At 49.6% G+C, this 19,735-nt stretch overlaps 1 protein-coding gene across 1 annotated transcript in view; it reads left to right on the forward strand.

Moving 5' to 3' along the window:
* Positions 1 to 19,735, forward strand: part of TCERG1L (transcription elongation regulator 1 like) — a 223,690-nt gene that overhangs the window by 58,994 nt on the left and 144,961 nt on the right. The gene's annotated exons all lie outside the window — the stretch shown is intronic.

Consider the following 19,735-nt stretch of genomic DNA (forward strand, 5'->3'; position numbering starts at 1 on the left):
CGCCCTGGATGGCCAGGGTGCAGTGGTTTTAGGTGGACTGTCTCTAAAAGGATCACGTGGGGCCGTGTAGGCTCTGGTGGCTAACTGTGGGGTGTGTGGGCAGGAGGGGCTGATTGCATTTCAGTTGACTTGGTTATCCCCTGCCCCCCACCTCCCATCGACTTTACCATCTCGCTTAACCACACGATAACCGTGCGCTGCCTCATTCTCTCGCAGCGGCTCTGCCCGCCAGCAGCAGTGCTCACATATGGCATTCATTCCGGGCGCTCAGCGGTGCGAGTTCCGTCCAGAAGCAGAGCCCTCTTCACTGGGCAGAGGCTGGTGTCTGGATTAATCTATAAGTGAGCATAGAGTGCCGTCTTCTGCTCCTGCGTTCTCGTTTGCTGGGCTGACTGCGCTTACTTTCCTGCAAGGATTTGAAGAGGAGGAGGAGGACACAGCTTTTTGCTGCTCGCTCTAAACCGGCCACCAGTGTGTGTGAGTGAGCGAGCACGCTCACACATACTCATGAAAACCAAGGTCAAGTAGAACCAGGAGAGCAAGCAGCAATTAATGCTTTCAAGTTTTGACTGTGGATATACGTAGTTTGGTAATTTGCTCACGTGGAAGGAAAACTTAGGTCTGAGGCTTTTCAAGGAAGAATTGAAATGACAGCAGTAACCAAAGACCGGAACGTGCTTCTAGTGCTGAAAAGGACGCCGTGTGCGTTTACCTTCCCTGGAAAGGCCGACTCTAGTCCAGGGACTCGCAGACACTGGGCTTTCAGTGACGCGTGGAGCCGGGGGGCGGCCGCTCTCAGGGTCACTCAAGTTCAAACTCTGTCTGAACCTGAAGAAGGGCTGTGCAGAGCCTTTGTTGCCTTTTTTTAGTTGAGATGTTGCGTCTTCTGAGATGGCAGGGACAGCCTGCTCATGTCTGCTTAAGGTAGTCGACTCTTCAGCAACATGGTGTGTAGAGAAAATCTGAATTTTCTTAAATAAACTCTTTCATTCCATCCCCCACCTGCTAAATCAAGCAGCCACCCCACTTTTCCTGAGTCCCTACTGTGTTCTCGGCTCCAGACTAAGTTCCGAGTATTCTGTCATGAGCAGGAGAGGCGACTGCTTCTCTCAGGCGGATGCCCATGCCGTCAATCAGAGGAGTTGCTTCCAAGGGACAAGGTCAGCTCCCGCTCCATCAGCCCTCTTGGGGGTCAGTCAGTGCTGCTGAGAGATGGCCGAGGGTGGACCTGACCTGGAGTGCTGTCTCGGGTTGGGTGGCCCCAGAGGCAGACTCTGAGATGGACATTCGACACGAGCAGGGGTTGAAGAGAGGGAGCCTCTGTAGGGTTGACACTCCATGGCAACAGGGGCGCTCAGTCCTCCTTGTGACTCGACAGAAGGTCTAGCACATTCTTCAGAGTGTTCCGCTCAAGAAGGGAAGAAGCTAGGTTCTTTTTCATCAACTCCCACCTGAGTTTGGTTGAGGGCAGCTCTTGAAGGCTCTGATTTCTTGCATTTCTGTCCAGCCGGCGCCTAGGACAAGACCGCTCCTCAGCCAGGCAGCCCCGAGGCAGAGAGTCTTAGTGGTCGCAGGAAGAGGCCGTTGGCCTGAATGGGAAAGGCGAGCACTTCAGTAACATGGTGGGGCATGTGGCTGATGGCTGGGTGGAATGTGCTGCCCTGGGCACCAAGTTAGGGTAATGACATAAAGAATAGATGGAGTGTGGTTCGTTTTGTGACCTGACCTCTCTAAAAGTCATAATAATAATTAAAGCTTTGGTGTTAGGGTCATGAGGACCTTTCTGCAGTTCTCACAGCTGTGACATTTCTCGACAAGTGTATGTTCGGGGCCTGGGTGGCATCCAGTGTTTAAACAAATGGCTTCTGAAACAGTGGCTTTTGTGAAAGGGACCCCTTTGATTCACAAGAATAGAGATGTTGGCTGGGAGAAGGAGACCTCAGACTCTAGGTCATTCTTCCAGGCTCCCTTGTAAGCTTTTCTTGCCCTTGAGACCACCGTTCTCCTGTCATCGGGTGATGATGCTGGCTAGCCAAACACAGGACCAGGGTGGAGTCGTTGATGAATACTGTGCTGAGAAATGGGGTACCATGACTGGGCTCAGCCCACAGAACCATCCAGCACATGGTGGGTGTTCAGTGAGTGTCCACTGAATAAAGAGGCAACCTCTAGATGTAAGAAGAAAACACCAGCAGATCCACTGTGAAAGGAAAGGCTCTAGGGAGGTCCAAGTACCAGGCCCTAAGTGGATCAGGGGTGTACGGGGAGCCAGGAATAGCCCCAGAGCCAAAAGAGCATGGTGATGCTAAGGCTCATGGCAGGAAAGGGACTTCACCCTGGGGCTCTAATTCTAAAGAGCTCTGAGATCTTGGTCAATCCACTTTTCTCTCTGGCATTGCTTTGCTCAGCAGTGAAATGAGAAGTCAGGGTGAGGCCATCCCTGAGGTGCTCCCCATTTCTAATGAGCCATGAGTCTGCAAAGCAGAGCCATGCATCCAGATGAACAGGAGCTGGGCACCTTCTGAGGTCAGGGTGGACCACAGCCAGAGCTGCCAGGCGCAGCCTCCAGTGAATATCTCCATGGTTTAATGTTCTTGCATCAACCCTGCGAGTCTTTGTAATACCTTTAAAGGTCCTGTTCAGTCTTTATTAAGTCAATTTATTCTGTTGTGGACAGTCAAGCAGGGAGGGAGCTATCACAGTGACACGGGCAGGAGGTGCTGGAGGCTTCGATGAGCAGATAGCGGTGGGGCTGGGCAGGGAGCTGAGTTTGGGTCCAACCTAAAGGTTCACTCAGCAGGCTGGTTGGCAGAATGCTTGCAGGTGAGAGAAAGACAGAGTCAAAGGTGGCATCAAATATTTGTCCTGAGCAACTGAACAGATGGAAATGCCATTCATCAAACAGGGGACGTCTGAGCAAAGCAGACTTGGGAAGGCAGATCTGGAGTTTGCTCTGACCCTGCTTCTTCCTGTAGCATCAGTCTGCTTCCCCCTTTCCTTAAAATCCCTCCAAATCAGCTGTCTACACTTGCTGGTTTCAACTTCTCTCCTCCTCTTTTCTTTTGAACTCAGTCCAAGCTGACTTTGGCTCCTCTGCTCCACTGAAATTGCTCTTATCGAGAAAACCGACACTTGCATGTTTCTAAATCCAAATGGTGCATTCGGTCCTCCCATTACTGACCTTTTATCAGCATTTGATAGAGTTAATAACGTATCTTTGTTTGATTTGCCTCCAGCTCACACACCTGCCTGGCTAATCTCACTTTCCTAGGTGACCTTCTCGGTGCCCTAGGGCTCCTGCCATCCCCCCATCCTCTAAATATCATGCTAACCCGGGCTCGGTCATTGGTTCCTTCCTTCTCAGTCCACACTCTGCTTCTCCAGCACAGCCGCCTGGCCTAACTGGTACGACTTCGAATGAAATCATCTGGTCTCATGGCTAAATTACCACCTCGGCATTGTTGCCCCCAAATTTCTGTGCCAGCTTGGACCACTGCCTGACTCCAGATTTGTGTGTCCAAATGTGTGCATGACAGTTGCACTTGTAAGTTTAATAACCACCTCGCACTGAGCAGATCCCAAACTGAGCTCAAATGTCCTTACAATTTTATCAAATAAGCTATAATTTTTATTATGTTCATTTTTCTCAAGGCAGCATCTGGGGGAAAAAAAACAGAAGGAGGATCTATGGTGTGAAGGGTGGAGGGCATGTCGTGGACAGTGGCTGAGGGAGGGGCAGCAAGGGTGCTTGTGGCGATTCAGGCATCTTTCTGTTGTAATGTCACTCTCACTGAGGATGTGGTCTTCTTCCTGGAGGAGGATCTGTAGACTTTGCTAAGAAGCCCGCGGTCTAACAGAGAGGAGCTTGTGCTTACTACACAAGCCGTCAGACTTGCATTAGTTATGTGTGTGTATCTGACATTTTCCATGTGTTGTAGAATTATGAAGTTTGTTAAAAATTCATTAGGACTTGTAAAAGTATATGTGCAAGATAAATAACTCATTTAATAAGTGGGCAAGATGTGAATAGACATTCCTCCAAGGAAGTTGTATCAATGGCCAATAAGCACAATGAAAATAAGATGCTCCACATCATTAGTCATCAGAAATACAAAATCAAAACCACAATGAGATATCCTCTAGGTGGCTAAAATAAAAAGATGGATAAGGAAGGGTATTGGTGAAGATGTGGAGAGACTGGAACCCTCATACGCTGCTAGTGGGAATGTAAAACGTGCAGCTGCTCTGGAAAATAGTCTGGCGGGTCCTCAAATAGTTCAGCATAGAATTACCATAGCATCCAGCAATTCCATTTCTGGGCATATAGTCTAGAAAAATAAAAACATCTGTCCACACAAAAACTTGTGCACAAATGTTCACAGCAGCATTATTTATAATAGCCAAAAAGTGGAGACAACCGGAATGTTCATCAACTGGTGGATGGGTAAGTTGAATCAAGGGTATCTACTATACAATGGAGCATTAGTGAGCAGCAAGAAACGAAGTATTGACATCTGCTACAACGTGGATGAACTTTGAAAATGATGCCAAGTGAAAGACACCAGTCACAAAAACCATGTGTTGTGTGATTCTATAAATATAAAACTCCTATAATAGGCAAATCCCTAGAGACAGAAAGATTAGAGGTTTCCTAGGGTGAAGGGGGTTGGGTAGAAAAGGGAAGTGATTGCTAAGGGGTATGGGATTTCTTCTTGGCGTGACAAAATACTCTAAATTTGGTTGTGGTGATGGTTGCACAACTCTGTGAGTCTGGTAAAAACCACTGACCTGTATACTTCAAATGGTGAGTTTACGGTATGTGAATTATATCTTAGTATAGCCATTGTAGAAAGACAGACGCATGTGCAGCACCCATTTAGCTTCCAGCCCCTGCACGCGGCTTGGCTGGAGAGGGCGTGATGCTTTGCACTGCTACATATTCGAACTGCCCTGGAATAAAGCAACCAGTGAGAACCACTTCAGACCCCAGCAGTTAAACGTCCTTCCTGGAGACAGAGAGAGCAGGAGTGGTCTGTCCACTTGACTAATTTCAGTAATTTTCTATTGAAGGATGTTTTCAAGTCATTCTCACCTCTTCCCTGGTAGCTTTGTGGATCTGCGTGACTGTGGCCATTCTCACATCTGAGGCCCTGCAAGACGGGATCTCAGGGGACACCCTTCACTGCCCTACGACATTGCTCTGAGTCTCTTCAGGTTCCAGCCCCCCACCAGGATCAGGCAAAGGATTCTCTAGGCAGCTGGGGTGGAGGGACGGGGGTTCATGATGAGGGTCTATAAAACATGATGGATGGTGAGATGGGGTCCAGGATGAGAGTCACGGGGTCTGCTGGATGGAGGGATGCAGGTCCAGGACGAGAGTCACGGGGTCTGCTGGAGGGAGGGATGGGGTTCAGGATGAGAGTCACAGGGTCTGCTGGATGGAGGGATGGGGTTCAGGATGAGACTCACAGGGTCTGCTGGATGGAGGGATGGGGTTCAGGATGGGAGTCACGGGGTCTGCTGGAGGGAGGGATGCAGGTCCAGGATGAGAGTCACAGGGTCTGCTGGATGGAGGGATGGGGTTCAGGGTAAGGGTCTATGAGGTCTGCTGGATAAGTGGATAGGGTTTGAGGATGAGGATCTGTGGGACCTGCTGGATGGAGGATGGGGAGATGAGAGAGAGGGTTCAAAGGCGGCAGGGGCTTCATCCTGTGCACTTCATGGTGGGGATCAGGAGGAGGAGGCTGCTGAGCTCCGGGTGAGTGTCTGTGCGTGTGCAGCTAGGGTCAGGAAGGGACTGTGAATGGCACTTCTTCTCCTGGCCTCCTCTCAGAATGAATCATTACCTATTGAAAGGCGGCGCCCGGAATGCTACTTATGGGACCTATAAACAGAAACTCTGTATCCTGAACCAAACACACATGCCCGTGGAAGCACGCACACCTCCTCACACACACTTAAGTATGTGGTATATCTGTGACTTTGCAATTGTTTTTTTCGTTTTCCTGGTTGCACATAAAGTTGCTTTAGTAATTTTATTCATGTTTATGAGGGCGGCTCCTTAAGTCCCTTTCTTGTAGTGACAGCATGGGAAGATGACTTTTATCCTAGCTTTGTTTCTAGTTGAAGTCTCAGCTAAAACCTTCAGGAGGTCTGGCACTGTCCTAGAGAGGAGTCAGAGCACCGGAAGCACAGACTTTGCTGGGGGAGTGGCCTGAGTTTACCACAGTTGTTGTTTATTTCCTTTTTTGAATCCAAAGAGCTGTTTCTTCCTGTGTCCCTGTAACGTCCTCCCCTAACCGGTGCCAGGGACTGGGCGTTCCTAGTGACCAGCCACTGTCCCTGGTTGGGATGCTCAGAAGCTCACATCGTTCTCTAGCAAACAAGGAGGACAGGGCTTCTGGACTTCTCAGTCGGGAAGAGTCAGATGGAGGCAGAGCGAGTTCCCAGGCCAGCAGAGTCAGGGCGTCTCGTGTGCATGGAGAACAAGGGGGCAGTTACCCATTTCTGGCTATCCTTGGCTGAGAGCGAAGCTCTGAGCTTCCCAGGCCGCTGGCCGCAGCGCCACCAAGGGAGGACTGATTCCGGGCACCCCCCTGCAGACGGCTCTCCCCTCAGCTCTAAATCCCCCCTGTCTGCAGGTCTATCCCCTTCCTTCAGTCATTCTGGAATGTTCCCTTTCTTTCTGTGGGTGACATTTGAAAAGTAGCCCCACAAAGCTGCAGAGGTGGCGGGATCCCCAAGACGTTTCTGAGGCCGTGATTCCTTCTGCTTCGCGAGCTGTCATCAGGAGCAGCTAGACTTGAGAGCGTGCCCAGCGCCGTCATCTGGGTGCTGGCAATCGTGAGACACGTCGCTGTGGACTCTGCCACCTGTAACCATTTGTGTCGGAAGCCTCACGTTCATTAAATGCATTTCGTCGAGTATGAGCCACAATGAGGAACTTTCTTAATCTTTCTTACTCATTTTAAAGATTATAGGGATCAAAAGACCTGGCATTTCTATCCAGAATTCATAATGTTTCCTCCAGTTTGCTCAGCGACTCACACAGATTCACATTTGAGTGCAAACACGTGCATGAATGTGTGTGCGTGAGGGCGTGCCGAGGGTGTGGGTTGCGAGTGTGGGTGTATACGTGCGTGAGTGTGGGCATGTGTGTGATTTAGGCCACAAAGGAGGCCAGGTGACAAGTGACAACGCTCATGAGGATGGAGGGAAATAGCTTTGAGAAAGGGATCTAAGACCATGCGGAAAACAGTAATGAAACCAGACTTGTGGATTGATCAAGGATGGGCTGTGGGAGAGAGAAGTCAAGAGGATATGCTCTAAAAGCCTTTTGATGTGTTCTCGTCCTAGAGGGTTTTTATTCATTCACGCTTCTTTTCATCCTTTTTGTCATATCTTGTTTTTCTTATCAAGTTATAAACTCCTCTGCCACAGAAACCTTATATTGTGATTCAGTGCCCCAGGGGCTCGTCCGCTGGGGGTGCCTGGGGGTATTTGAGGTCATTTAAGGGAGGAACTTCTGGGGCAAGAAGAGGATAATCACAGGCTGGGCCTCGCGGATGATGCTGATTTATATACACACATTTCAAAATTTGCTAATGGTGAACCAGAACTTGCAGGTATGATTTGCTACAGCTAATGCATAATACCTAAATACATAATACTCAATTTAGAGTGATTAGGAGAAATGCATTTACACACATGAGCCACTTTGTGCCCGCCCAACCCAAGGTGCGTTTGAGTAGCATGGCATTAGTCGCTCCTTCTAATGAAACTGTGCTGATTGCTGTGTGGGGGGGATATGCCTGCACCCATGCGCCTGTGCATTTGCATAATTCATGTTTACGTCTCTATCTGAGATGCTCCTGTGACTCTTTATCCGTGCTCAATGTTGGATGAACTTGCGCATCTGCCTCCTTGCACGTCCGTGAGCTCGGGATTCTTTGAGCCGCAGCTCCTGAGCGGTGGGTGGAGAGGCTATCAGGAAAGGACTTCTGCTAGTTATGTTTGAATACAGAGTACTGATAGCTCTGTCCCGGAGCGTGTAACTCTAGGTGCCACCCGATGGTGGCCTCTTGCCTCCAGTGCTCAGAGCAGGGCGAGACACTGAGGGTGTGTGTTGCTGCGAGGGCGTCTCACCCTTGGGGATGGTCCTGCCTGAGGGGCAGAATGGGGACCCCAAGTTTCTCCTCTGGTCCAAACCCCTTGCGTTTGTAATGACTTCTGCTGCATCGCCGGGTGATCCCTGTATTCTGGCACACACAGGCATAGACAGCCACACCACAGGGAGGAGCTCTTTGCAGGGTGGAGTGGAGGAGGGAGGAAAGGAGAGTTTCATAGGTCCCCCAACTTTGCCTCTGCTTTTCATTATCCCTTCTCTGACTGGCAGAAGCCCCTGGGCTCTCTGCCCTGGGCTTGCGCATCCTTTCCACATAAACTGTAGTGTGCCTCCCAAGGCATGTGGCTTCCAGCCTGCACGCTTCTCCATCTCCAGCACCGGGTAGAGGCCTGGCATGCAGACCTCTCCCGAGTCCAGTGCATCCACCACCTCGCTCTTCTCTCCATGCTCAGCATTCACTGCGTCTCTTGGGACCCCCATGCCTCTCTCCACTGTGGTCACTGCCAATCTTGCTCATCCTTGAACATTCAGCTGGTGTCGCCCTCAAAAAGCCTTCCTGAGTGCACCCTGCCCCCTAGCCTTGCCGCTGTGAGTGGGTTACGTGCTCCCTGCATAATTCATAATTCTGGGCCCGTCTGTCATTGTCAGTTTATATGGTGCTGTCGCCCCTCTGGACTGTGAGCCCACAAGGGCCCAGATGACGTGTAATCCTCTCTCTCACCCTGGCACAACCCAGCTCCCACGAAGGGCCCAACCTGGCCCAACACTGTGGCCAGGAGGAATATCCTGCATGATGGCCCATGCCCAGCCGTGATTCTGAGGGCAAAGAGTGTCAGAGCCTGGAGGCGTGCAATGCTCATAGAACAAACAGACAAAGCATCAGGTGATGCTGACAGCCCGCCCCCTCTGCCCACACACCTGCCGCCAAGGAGAACCTCTGCCGCCCAGGCCTCCTGCCAGATTTCTGGTCCAGCCTTCCAAAGTCCCCACGCAGCCCCATCTCGCTCAGCTCCCTTCTCAGATTAGAATGGCCCATGTACACTTCCCAAATTTGTACAACACCCGCCACATCCCTCCCACCAGTGCATACCTTGGACCAGCCCTTTATTAGGACATAATATTTAACTATTAACCAGAATGACTCACATCAGCTGCTTTGGAAAGCCCTGCCTCTGCTCTGGCTGTTGCCTGCTGCCGTTGAACCTTGCTGGAGAAATTGTGTGTCCATGAGGCTCGTGGTCTTCCGAGCAGGGTCCTGAGCTCTGACGTCTCCGTGCTTCCTGCTCCCGCACTTGGAGAGCCTGTGCCTCATTGGCGAGGGAATGCACAGGGAGGAGACGGGCTCGCATGGCAGGAAGCGGATGCACTCTGCAAGCAAAATTACTGTAGGCGCTTAGGAAGCTAAAGCTGGTGTAAGCCTCTCACAGTTTCTAAAATTTATTATTTTAAGCCTATTAACAAGCTATGATGTTGACGGTTATTTCCAAAAATAATTAATCATAGAAGAACTGAAAGACTTCCAGAGAGGTTAAGCTGGCAGCACTGCCTAATGGATTAAATGCTATAATTAATATCGCTCCCACTGTCTCCTTTCACTCTGTAATTACATTTTGCTGACACTTTTCCAGTGTGTAGTGGCTCATGATCTCCTGCTCCTCATACTGGGGCAGTAGTGCCAATGAGACCCTTCGAGAGCTCCAGAGGTCTTCCCTGCCTTTCATCAGCACAGATCTGTTGCCGAGAAAGTCTGTTTTCTTTGACAGTGAGGATGTGACTGAAGTCTGGCTCATTTCCTGGGACCCGGGCATGATTGACAGGGCTGTCACCAGTGTGGGCCCATATCTAGGGCTGGAGCTTGGCCTTTTCCAGGTGCCCCCACAACTGCCCATGGATGGAGTTCCCTCTACCCCATGCCCACTGGCAGTCCCCTTCCGGGTCCCCCTCAGGGCTCTGCCTCCTCCCATAATCCTCCGGCTCCCCCCATGCTGCTGTCTCCAGGAAGTGTCCTGAGCAGGAAGGTGCCTGATCCCACCTGTGCCCGTGAGAAAGGAGATGTGCCAGGTCTTCATGACTCTCTCACCACCCAGGGGAGCAGCATCGACACTCTAGGCGTCAGCTGAGTGGGGTTGGGGACACCTGGGCCCTCCAGTGCATGGTGAATATGAAGTTACACGCCTGACTTTGTCCAGAGGGAAAGCACATTCCGACTGTGCCATGATTTCACTGGTCATCACTGGAAGAAGCCCTTCCCAACTGGTCATCTTGACCAGAACCTGTCAAGGATGTTCCGCCACACCCAGGACATCCCTGAGACCCAAGTCCCTGCCATGGCTGGTAGGAAAGGTGACATTGTGTGTAAGCTGGCTGCCATCTTCTCTCGAGCCAAATTTTAATTGTACTCCCCCGTTCCCTCTTAGTGAATATTGGTGACACTACACTTCTTCGATCCTTCCACCCACCCCAACTTAAGTAATCTTTGCAGGCTGCTGACAGCGCCCTCCCTCAGGTACCCACACCACCCCTCCTGCATTGCATACGGTTAACTCCCTGGGGCTGCTCACACTGAACTTCAGTCTCGCTTTCTGGTGGACGTGCGCCCTGAAGCCCCAGATCAATCACTTGCCTGTTAGATGGGGCGATGTAGCTGGCACCTCCACTCTGCGGCCTTTCCCATGTCTCTAACTTTACACCTCTTCACGTTTGCTTTTATTCACACCCATACACACGGGGACAGAAGATCAAGATGAAGAGTGAGGGTCTCTTGCCCCAGCACCTGGCAGCCCCACCCCAGATGTAGCTCCTTTCGACAGCTGCTACTGTCGTTTTATCTTTTGTTTTTTGTCAGTTAACTTTTCCATTGTAACTAGACTGTTAGTATATTTATTTCTTGATTTGTCAATTTCAGACAAAGCTATTGATGTCTATGAAAGGTGAAGATTGTTATTAGTTATCTGTAGCTGCATAATGGTAAAGTTCGCTTTTGCTGATTGACAAACCGTCCCGACATGTGGTGGCTTAAAAGAATAAGCATTACTTAACTTACGATTTTGTGGCCAGTGATTTGGGCTGAGTTCAGGTGGGTGGTGCTTCTGCTCGTGCAACCGTCTTGAAAAGTCTTGGGTTTTCTACGTATTAGATTCACCAAAAGCTGCACCCAGGTGTGATGTTGAGACATACCTCCTTTAGAGTTATGGCAGTTACTGGATTAGGCTTCTGTAGGAGTCCACCTGCAAGACTTCTTGGCTGACGTTTTGTCTAGCTACTAGACACCACCCTAAATCGTTCGGAGGTCTTAACAACATGTTTCCTGGTACCTTCTTTTCCTCACGCTTAGGCCCAGGCTTCATTTCACTTTGAGAATCACTGATCAGCTTGGGGACTAGGAATGAGAAAGAGTTTCCTTTCTCCAACTCAGCGAGTCTTGGCCCCTCTCAATTCTACTTGCAAAATGAATAATTCTTTCTTTAGTTTATCTTGCTTTTCTCCTATCATATCACAAGCAGACATCAGAAGCCAGCTGACTCCTGCAGCCTATTGCTGGTAATCATCTTCTGAGATCCGCGGGGACTGAGTGTATTTTCCATCTTTCAAGCTCCCACAGGCGGCGGTGGTGTTGTTTCAATACCACGCAACAGGAGCTGTTGTCTCTGCTTTCCAGTTTTCTCGCCATTTTTCAGCCTTTGTCAATAGTTTCTTCCCCACTTTTCTGGCATCTACTTTCCGCCTGGTCCTGAAGTAAATGCCGTGGTTTGAAGGTTTCTGCTTTGGCAGCGCTTTCTGTACCAATTCTGTGACAGTCATCTATTGCTGCATAACAAACCACCCCGAAATTTAGTGGCTTAAAACCACTGCTTATAGCTCATAATTCTGTGGGTCAGCCCGTGGAGCTGAGCTCAGTTCGGCAGTTGTTCTCTTGCTCCCAGCTGTGTCCCCCATGCTTCACTGTCAGCTGTCACTTGACCCATGGCTGACTGATCTAGGCTGGTATTAACCACATGCCTGTCAGTTGGTCAGCTTCAGCCAGCCAGAAAGGGTGACTGGCCACGTTGAGACCACAGTTTTCACGTTTGCAGGTTGTAGGAGCAGCAAGAGAGGACAAGTCTCAATGTGCAAGCAGTTGTCAAGTCTCTGCTTATGTCACATTTGCTCCTGTCCCATTGTCAGGTGCAGGTCTAATGGGAGAGCCTAGGGTCGGTGTGGGATGGACTTCCCAAGGGCATGGACATAGGGAGCTGTGAGCCAATTGGAGGCCGTTACTGCAACAGCCTCCTTAAGAATTTGGTTCACTTACACAATCTCACACAAGGATATTGATATCATTTTAGATATGCTAAACGAAATATTCTTTAAATAAATTATAATGTAATTTAAACACTAAACTTTTCATTCTTCTTCCACAAAATGGTGAGTTTCTTCTCTAAAATGGTGACTCTCTTTTTCCTAAGATGAGGATATGAACATCCCTAGATTGCCCTCAACCTTCCGGGTCCTAACCTCTGTCAGCCACGCTTGCAGGTTGTCAAGGCTGTTAGCAGTTATGTTCTGTCCCAAGGGCCCCACCGAGATCTTCTGGCTTTGCTCATAGACAGGTTCTACAAGGTAATAGATAATAATAGGTTCTAATAATTAATAGATAATTAAGTCAATAGATTTTCAATATTATAATTAAGTAGAGGCTGTTCCACAGAGAGTCCCCACTCCCAGGATGATGCTGTAGCATCATAATCAAACAGATACATTTACTCGTCTCTAATTGCTTGAAGCCACCAGCTAAGGCCAGGCCTTTCTTACGTGTTTTGGTTTGGGTGTCCTGCCATTCCTCGCTTCTTTTCTCTTACTTTTTGCCAATTTCTTCTTCTAATTCCTCACGGTAGTTTCCTAGTCTGGTCCCCTTCTTTTTCCCCGAGGCCCTTCCTGCCTCAAAGCACCTGTCTCCTTGCTTCCTGTCTCTTAGCTGCTCCCTGCAGGCTGGGAAGCTGGACCTCCATGGCATTGTCACTGCTCTGCTGTCAGAGCCACCCCCCCCTGGAGCTCATGTCTTCCTTCCCACCTCACGGTCACCCTTTCCCCGAGCACACCCTAAAGTCACATCCCAATAGAAGATATTTCTGATTTGTTTTGATATGTAAAATTCTCATTTGGCTTCAAACCTGATTGATAGGTTGTCAAGTTATGCAATGTTTGCTTGAATTGTTTTTCCCTCATATTTTTACAGAAATTGCTCTATCATCTTTAAAATCTGAGCTCGCAGAGAGAGAGACTCACTCCAGTTTGTGTTACTGGATAGGGGACGTGTGTTTGCTATTTGCAAAATTCCTGTTGTTAGTAGTGGTCCCCTCATCTCTGATGTTCACTGATTTTCTAATGATAGCTACACATTTTTAAATATTAATTCTGTAGAAAATTCTATGGGCCTTTTCAATCAAAGATTTGTGTTCTTCTTCTGGAAAATTCTTTTTTGTTTATACATACACACACCCACACACTCACCTGCACACATACATTCACATATGCACTGTTAACATAGATTATGGTTTTTTTGTTTGTTTTGAGGAAGATTAGCCCTGAGCTAACATCTGCCACTAATCCTCATCTTTTTGCTGAGGAAGATCAGCCCTGAGGAGCTAACATCTGTGCCCATCTTCCTCTACTTTATATGTGGGACGCCTGCCACAGCGTAGCTTGATAAGTGGTCTGTATGTCCACGCCCAGGATCCGAATCGATGAACCCTGGGCTGCTGAAGCAGAACATGTGCACTTAACCACTGCATCACCGAGCCGGCCCCTAGATTATAGTTTTATATTATGCTTTACATTACATTATATATTATACTATATGCTATATATACTATATATACTATATGCTGTGTGCTACATAAAATATATATTGTATAATAGAAGTTATATATTATGTAACAGTATATAATTATATATAGCGTTTGATCCTGTATACTATATAATGTTATGTAGTATATGTTATTTTCTCCCATCCATTTGCCTGTTTCAGGGGTTCCTGTTAGTGGACTATAGGCCATTATGGATTGTCCCTCCTTGTCTTTTGTTCTTTTCTCTCATATTTTCTGCCTCTTTTCCACATTTTCTGACTTTTTTCCATAATCTTGGAGACTTCCTTATCTTTGTTTTCAAAACATATTGAATTAAAAAAAATCTTTGCAGCTCTAGAGCGTTTTGCATTCTGTGAGCATGTCTCCTTGTCCTTCATAGTTTTCTGTTCTTCCTGTGGCACGTGTGGCGTGCGCTCAGCTCTCTCTGACGCAGTCACCGTCCTGTTTCCTTTTCAGTTCTGGGCAGGTCTCTGAACTGTCTGCCCCCGAACTCCTGGGCGACTCCTTCTCTCTGATCGTCTTAGTCTCTCTTTCTTGCTCCAGGTCTCTTGGCTTTTGTCCCATGTGCTCGGCTATTCTTTCCTAGTTAAGGAAGAGTCAGGCATGAGTGTGGGTCTCCTCCGCTTGGGAGGAGCGGTGGCCAGAGCCTGGGGTTTCAGCCAATGACCCGATGCCTCTGTGTCCCGCTCCTGGGCGTCCTGGGTGCCGGCTGCCCTGCCGCTTGCACCGCCTCCCCAGCTCCCGCTGCCACTCACCTTCCTGAAACCCGTGGGAAGTCTCACCTGCTGATCCGGCCTCTGCTCCCCCTCTTCTCGCGTCACCTTTTTTGCTCCATGTTTGTATTTCAGGAGGTGCCTCGGAGGGGACAGGCGGCCAGCACAGGCGCCTCCTCCTTAATCTGGAAGAGTCAGGCTCTGTGCTCTTCTTTGAGGACGTTTGATCCATGTCCCTCCCGTGAGACCAAACTCCCTCCAGGTGCACCCACTGTCACAGCTCACCTTGCCCCAGGCCTGGCCCCAGGAACAGACGCTCATTCATTCACTCATCAGATAGTTACTGAGTTCTCACTGTGCACAGGGCTTGTGTCAGGTGCTTGAGATTGTCAGTTTACAAAAGAGGCAAAGCTCCCTGCTCTCAGAGGCTTCCGCGTAAGCCGGAGCAGACAGTATAAACACATAAATCAGCTCTACAGATGTATTCAATAAGTGAGTGAATGTGGGGCCGGGGGCGAAATTCTTAATTCCTGTGTGGATGACAAAGCACTTGCTACGAGAGCGACAGCACAGGTGTTGAGCCACATTGTGCAGGCACTGCCCCTGGCATCTGACACGTGGCTGCCGAGCGTCTGCTCTGTGCACGTCCTATGCCCAGGACTGGCTGTGGCCATAGACTGCATCAGCCTGCAAATGTGTTCCTGGAACAAGCCAATGCGTCTCTGCACAGAATTAAAGGGAGAGATGAGGCGGTGCTGCTGGGCTCCTGGGGAGGGGCATTCTAATGTCCAGAGTCACATCCCAGCACAGCGACAGGGCAGCGAGAGTGGTCTGGGGGAAGGGCTCGTTCTCCCAAACCCAGGTATCCCATTTCCTGACACCACCTGACGTGAGCTCGAAGAGTTGGGGCTGCTGTTCTCCGTACTCTGGGAGCTTTTATGAAGACTCCGCCCCATTCTGGGGGGCCATGAGGGGCCCTGCAAGGGTCTGGACTCTGAAGTGAGCCTGTGCAGGGTCTGCAGGTCAGGAAGGAAGAGGACACACGCTCTTTATGCTGGAGCCCAGGCAGAAAGGCGAGAGGCAAGATTTCTGAAAGCAGTTTCTCACCGAGGTCTTCAAGGCCAGATCCCTACAAGCCCCTCTGCCGTGCTGCCCCCTCCTTACTTTTTATCTTGGCACGTTGGGTTCTGTGTGGCTGACGTGTCTGGCCATCCCTGCAAGTGTAAATCATTGAGTGCGGTGTTTGTGAAAGATGTCTGAATGTGGCCGACCTTGTTTCACCATTTGACCACTTGTCAAAATTGGCAAAAAGCTTTCTTTCGAGGTAATAAATAAATAAAAACAGATAACAAGGGGACATATTCTTTGTTGGATATGGCTTCATTTTTAGGAGATAAGATGTACGTTGACATTTAATCCTCATTTTCATTCCGGGCGTTGCAGGCGTGTCTTCCGCAGTGGGCCCTGTTGTATCTGCGCCTCCCCCGTTCCCACACCAGCAGGCAGTTTACGTGCTGTTCTTTACTTTGTTGCGTCTGATAAAGGCCGCATTCAAGCGAAGGCGTGGAATTACATTTCCCAAAGGCACCTGTGGATGTGACTCCTGTTTCTGGGCGAGAGTGGAAGGGCGTGTCCCACACTCTGCTCTGGGCTTCATTATGGGAGTCAGCCGTCCTCCGTGGACGGTCCTCTGGGAAAAGCGCTCTGTTTCCTTCCCGGTAGATGAGGGAGCACACGCCCTCCTTGGGGCTTTGGCTTTTGTGTCCTCAGAGTCCAACGATGTGCCAGGTCAGGAGACCTGGAGCAACATGTGCCTGGAGTGTGGTTTTGGCCAGCAATGCCCTCCTGACCGGGAATGATGGCTCCCACCCACAGCGTGCTCTCCTTGAAGGCACCAGGCCCTGCAATGCGAGTGAAGCTGCAGCCGACCCTCCTCCCTCCAGCCCAGCCTTCCTGATGGCGAGAGGGTTGGGTCATCTGGGGGCAGCTACAGGGCCTTGTTCCAGCACAGGGCCACCATCACTTCCGGAAAAACCTTTATAAGACTTCCCGGAGTGTGTCTCTAATCCAGGTCCCTGTCTTGTTGCTGGAGCTGACGCTGCTGGGTTGCAAATAGAAGCATGGTTTCCTATTTCAAAGAATCTTGGGACACTGGAATGAACCCCAGAGATGATGAACGCTGAGAAAAGCTTCGAATAGGAGCACACAAAACTTCCGGAAAACCTCTCCTTTGCATGAGACTTCCTCCCGTTGTTTCCTCGTGGCCACATGTGGATAGAGCCCTGCTGGCTGGCCTTGCCTGGGGTACCAGCACCCTCCTGTGTGTGGGCAGCCCCACAGCTGGCTCCTTGGTGGGCTCTGGGCAAGGTCTGAGGCAAGCCCCCTGCCCCAACAGTGCTCTCCCTCCAGAGCGCTTGTTGCTCCATTAGACCTTGTTTTTGGTGAAAGCTTAGCATTTTCTGCAGAAATGGTTCAAAATACCCTATCTAGAGGGACAGCAATGATTATTTGTACTCCTGTGCAGATTCCCTACGAGATGGCTGTGCAGACTGGGACGGCTTGCCAGGATCAAACCCAGAGGGTCTGCAGTGGTCAGTGCCACACTGGAGGGCAAGCTGACTGAGGACCGGGGTGGGAGTTGCTGTGGTGGGTGGAGGGTCCAAGGCTGTGAGGGAGGGCGGAATTCGGGCAGACCCTGACATCGCTAACAGTTCCTTGATTTTCCAGAACACACAAAAATATTTGGATGAAAATAAAGCAATTTATTGCACCACGCTTGAGTTAGGAATGCTCTGATTTGAGACTTTGGGGTGGGAGGGTTGTACCTAATACCGTGACTCCAAAACCAACGGAATACCCAAAGAAAGAGCGCCATGAGCAAACAGAGTCAGCCATCAGTCACTGGGATCAAAGAGCATTAAAAACTGCAAACCGCAAGGTCTTCCTGGGTGCAGGCCCCTTCCGCCTGCACGGGAGGATGTTGAAAAGAAGCAGTTTGACCCACTCAACTATGGGATTGATGTTTTTCCACCAGTTGACCCCTTGACAAGCTTCTCAAGCAAAGAAGTGTGGAAGGCTTTCCAAGTCACTGAAAGTGGTGACCTCACAGCATCTTGGCCACGAGGAATCCCCCAGCTGCATTCTTCTCCAGACCTGCATAAAGTCGCTGGCGTCTTTTTGGTTTTTTTCAGAGTCTCAAAGTACATGGATGAAAGGGCCCTAACTCAGCACTCTTTGCTTTAAGGCTGTGAAGTTTCTGCCCTCAGTGCCCCTCAGATCTCTGAAAAGGCTCCGTACGAAGATGCGAGAGCCCCATAGGTCTCTGCTCAGCTCCCGGGCTCAGCCGCACGTGAGCAGTAGTGCTTTCAATCCTTCGTTCAACACAGATTTACTGCCCATTGGCCTCGCGTCAGCACAGAGGACATGGAACAAAGTGGTCCCGGCCTGGACAAGCACACAGTTCTGCAAGTAATGACAAACACCCCCACTGCTCCCACTGCCCCCACTGGGAGGACCTGCTTTAGGTATGCCTGAGAGAGAGAACTCTGTCTTCACAAAAATGCTAATAGCCTTTTAAAGTACCATATAAAATGGTGAAACTGCATGCGAGCCCCTCACATAATCCACGTGCAGTTTTACTTGCTCAGGTACAATGCAACCAAATATTAAACTAGTCAAGGCTCTACTTTGCCTTCCTTTACTTATTCATTCATTTGTTTCAGTGAGTATTCATTAAGCAACTACTCTGTGCAAAGTACTGTTTTTGGTACTCGGAAAACCTTGAGAAACAAAGTAAAAATCTCTGTCATTGAGGGGCGTACTGCCCAGTAGGGGAAGCAGATGATAGATGTGGTACGTTAGTGGATTACATGGTACATCAGAAAGCAATGAACCTTCTGGAAAACAGACACAGCAGAGAAGAAAAGAAATCAGGGTGCAGGGGGGCTGTCACAATTGACATAGGGTGGAAGTAGGCTCGCTGGGAAGATGGCGTTTGGGGCAAAGCTGGAAAGAGGTGAGGGTTTTAGCTGCATGTCCATCTCGGGGAAGAAGATTCCAGCAAAGGCAACGGCCAGTGGAAACCCAAAGCAGGACTGAGTCTGGCCACGCTCAGCGGGGAGGCAACAGATGGGTGTGGTGGGAGATGGGGCCAGGGTGTGGTGGGAGATGGGGCCAGGCCCATAGTGGGGAGCCAGCCTTGGAGGAATTGACCAGGCTATCTTTCACTGCGAGTGAGATGGGACCTCTGCAGGGTCAGGACAAATAAGTGCCCCAAAATGTCTTAGGGTTAGAAAGTACCACTCTGGCTGCTACAAATAAACCATCGGGGCAAAGAGTGAAGCAGACGTTGATACGATGAAACCTGTAAGAACAATGGATGGTCGATTCACGCCAGACAAATGGATTAGTCGGATGTTGTGTTTGCACCAGCCTATAGGGACATGTGGATGTTTTACTCATCTGCCTTGGTACTTTCCTGCTCAGCGGATAAGCTCCTGGCGGAGTCTCATTATGGACATGATTCCCTCTATTCAGTGTCCTCTCTCCTGGATCGTCAACAGCTGTGTTCCAAGATGGGGAGAGAGCTGATACAAAGATTTATAGCTCTTCTACCCAGCGGGGATGGCTGCAATTGAATAGACAACACTTTTTAACTACAAACAAGCTAAATAGGAAGGACTATGCTGCTGATGCTGTCTATGCTGGGTGACTGGGGAGCATCCCCTCAGAGGCGGTCCTTTACGTAGCAGTTAACTCCTGGCACCGTGACCCCTGGGATGTCAACATGGCCACATCATGTGCTCTGTTTGCATTGTAAGACTGATTTCCACGGCTGTTTTAATTAAATTGTTTGAGGAAAATGGCAATATTTCATAATTAATTTACTGGGAATCATTTTGTGGTTGAATTCATCGGATTATAGAACATGAAGTGAGCTGTGTGGCCCTTGTATATTTATGGATTGAGAACTGCTAACCACTACAGGGGAAACTAAATGAACAAGCTGAAGTTTACGGAGAAGCAAGACCCCCAGCATCTTGGGGGCTGGA

Source organism: Equus przewalskii, chromosome 1, assembly GCF_037783145.1.
Source record: "Equus przewalskii isolate Varuska chromosome 1, EquPr2, whole genome shotgun sequence".
NCBI classification, from domain to species: Eukaryota; Metazoa; Chordata; class Mammalia; order Perissodactyla; family Equidae; genus Equus; species Equus przewalskii.